Source organism: Chrysochloris asiatica, unplaced genomic scaffold (assembly GCF_000296735.1).
Source record: "Chrysochloris asiatica unplaced genomic scaffold, ChrAsi1.0 scaffold00309, whole genome shotgun sequence".
NCBI classification, from domain to species: Eukaryota; Metazoa; Chordata; class Mammalia; order Afrosoricida; family Chrysochloridae; genus Chrysochloris; species Chrysochloris asiatica.
This window is the reverse complement of record NW_006408827.1, coordinates 2,471,902-2,475,364: the sequence shown is the minus strand read 5'-3', so window position 1 is coordinate 2,475,364 and position 3,463 is coordinate 2,471,902. Positions and strand designations below refer to the sequence as shown.

The window sequence follows — 3,463 nt, the reverse complement described above, 5'->3', positions numbered from 1 at the left end:
CCAACGAGATGGTTTGGCCAGGTGGCAGCATTGATTACTCAAGTGTGGTGAGAATAGTGAGGTAGGCCCAGGATTGGGCAGTGTTTCATTCTGCTGTTCATAGTGTTGCTATGAGTCAGTATGACTCGATGGCACCTAACAACAACAATAAAGAACATTATGCCCAGCATGTAGCCTGTCTCACACCTCTGCCTCTCAGAACCAGAATCAGCTTTCTGCTGCCCAGGATTGAGGGAGCTATGACAGAATTATCCCATGAGGTGAAAATCTGTTCCAGGTGAGCCCAGGCCACCCCAGAAATGCTATGGCTGAAGAGCAAGTACCAGGGACAAGACTAAGGTTGACTTTCAAACCAAGTCACTGGTTTCTCCTAGTTAAGATGAATAGCTTTGAACTGTTAATGAAGAAGATGGCATAACCTGCATTTATATTCCATGACTTGAAGGCATGACAGTTACAGAAGCCACTAGAACTTGTGGTTCCTGGAAATGTGTGCCCAGAAAAAGGAAATGTATCCTATTTTTTTAAAAAATAGGAAGGAATATTTCCACACCAAAATGGGTGTGTTCTGCTCAGTTATCAAGTTTGAAAATCTCCAAGAATTAAAGAGACTCTGTCACTGGGGGCCCTTCATAGCCCTTGGTATTATAGCGATATGTTCTACAGTGGACATGATGGACTCTGTGTTATGGAATTGGCCCTCACATACAACTGGAGGAAGCGTGAATTTCATCATGTTGATAAAGTGGACAATCATGATTCCTTATAATTACTTCAGTGCCATGTTTGTAGGACCTGGCTTTGTCCCTCTAGGATGGAAACCAGAAAATGATCAGCATAGCATGTATCTGCAGTATTGTAAAGCCTGCCAAGCATACAATGCACCCTGCTTACATCACTGCAGAAAGTATAGTAGATGTGTGATGAAGCTGTACCACCACTGTCCTTGGATTAACAACTGTTGAGGCTACAGAAATCCTCCTTCCTTGATGCTGTTTGTCCTGCTAGCCCCACTGGACTGTATTCATGCTGCTTGTATTTTCTCTATGACCCTGTACACACAGTGGTACAATCGGCTCTCCTTTGGGTGGAACATGGTCAAGACCGACATAAGTGCAGCATGGAGGGAGCTGCTTTCAATTGTTCTTTTTGGCTTAGAAGCCTTTGTTGTCACCTTGTTAGCTTTGGGATTAGCTATCCGAACAACCATAACTGTTGGAATGCTATTTATTTCCAGATGAAAATAATTCTCAGAAACAAAACTTCTATTGATTCATGGTTTGAAGAGAAGGCTAAAAATCGAATTCAGTATTATCAGCTGTAAGAACTGTTTGTTTTTCCTTATGATTTGGGAAATAGATGGGAGAACTTTAAACAAGTCAGGAGTCCCTGCAGGATATGGACTGGAATGGCCAATAAGAGCAGGCTTTCACTAGTACAGCTTAACAATAGAACAGCTGAAATGAAAAGCAGGTAAGAGAGTCGGAAGTGTTCGCTACAAAGTCATAGAAGATTACAGTGGAAACTGCTGTCCTGTGAATAAAGGAATCAAAACCTTCTTTACAAGCCCTTGTACAGAAGAGACTCGCATAAGGCTATGGAAAGGGGAGTCATTTCAGCCACAAGACATTTACAGTGTTTAAAGAATAAGAGGGATGGTTCCCTCAGAAGTAGGTGGAGAAGTGTCCCTGTGATGCTGAACCCATCAAGCTCCAGATGTCGAGAAGAAAAACAGATAGCCCCACTGAAAGTAAAGGTCATCTCCAAGCCCCTCCATTACTTGAAAACTGTACATATGACTAAAGAATTATGCAATGATAAAAAAAAAAAAGCATTAGATAAATCTGCTTCAAAAGACCAGTTATAAATTCTCAACAAAATTCTACAGTAGCTAATGGCACATCAAAAAATAATACATCATGACCAAGTGGGATTCATATCAGGGATACAAGGATGGTTCAACATTAGTAAGACAATCAATGTACTCCACCATATAAATAAGAAAAAAGAAAAGAACCACATGATCATATCGATTGATGCAGAAAAGGCATTTCATAAAACCCAACATCCATTCCTGATAAAAACACTCAACAAAGTAGAAATTGAAGGGAAATTCCTCAACATAATTAAGAGCATATATACAAAACCAACAGCCTACATTACCCTCAATCAAAAGAAACTGAAAGCCTTCCCTCTGAGAATAGGAACCAGACAAGGATGTCCTTTGTCACCACTCCTTCAATATCCTGCTGGAAGTCTTAGGCAGAGCTATACAGAAAGACAGGGAAACTAAAGGTATCCAGATTGGCAAAGAGGAAGAAACACTCTATTTGCAGATGATATGATCCTATACATATAGAACCCCAAAGATTCAGTAAAAATGCTACTAGACCTCATTGAAAGATTCAGCAAAGTGGCAAGGTATAAGATCAACATACAAAAATCAGTTGGATTCCTCTATAGTACAATGACGGTGCTAAAAAGGATATAAAGAAAGCAATATCATTTACAATAGCAGTCCAAAGGATGAAATACCTAGGAATAACTGTAACCAGAGAAACACAGAACCTATACAAAGAAACCAAAAGAGACCTAGAAAAATGGAAGAATATACCATCCTCTTGGATAGGAAGATTTAACATTGAAAAGACCATTTATAGTGTGAAAGAACAAATATGTAATTTTGTCCACTAAGGAGTATCTCACTTAATCTTTGGTATTTTCAATTACCTCACATGAATGTAAAAGATGGACAATGAATAAGGAAGAGCACAGTGGAATTTTTACTTTCAAGTTTTGATGTTGGCAAAGTACAATGAAAGTATCATGGACTGCAAAAAGAATAAAATAAATGTGTTTGGAATAAGTACAGCCATAATGTTCCTTGAAAGTGAATAGGATGAAATGTTGTTTCAAATACATTGGACATGTTGTCAGGAGTGACAACGTGCTGGAGAAGGACGAGATGCTTGATAAAGTAAAAGAGTAGAAGGTCACCAAAAAAGAGGAAGACACTTGTCTTAGTCTAGGTTCTCTCTTGAGAAACAAACACAGAGAAAAAAACAAACAAATTTATGTTGGAAGTGTAAGCCAGAATGCTGCTTAGAAACCAGGATGGCCAGACTTCATTCTTCATACTTTGGGCATGTTGTCAGGAAGGACCAGCCTCTGGAAAAAATACCATGTTTTGGTAAAATGGAGGGTCATAAAAAAAGAGTAAGTCCCCAATGAGATGGATTTGCACAGTTATTGCAGCAATGGGTTCGAGTGCAACAATGATTGTAATGGTGGTTCAGGACTAGGTAATGTTTTGTTCTATTGTGCATAGGGTCACTCTAAGTCTTTACTGACAGCATTGCACACAACATGTTGACCAATCCACATTTTCACATAATGCCTGTGTTTACACAATGATGTGGTCTTTGGAAGTTAACTATACAGAACAGTGAAGAATTTTTTGTAA

The 3,463-nt window shown here is 39.1% G+C and overlaps 1 pseudogene; it reads left to right on the top strand.

Moving 5' to 3' along the window:
• Positions 1-557: 557 nt before the first annotated feature.
• LOC102828379 lies at positions 558-1,739 on the top strand (annotated as a pseudogene).
• Positions 1,740-3,463: the final 1,724 nt, after the last annotated feature.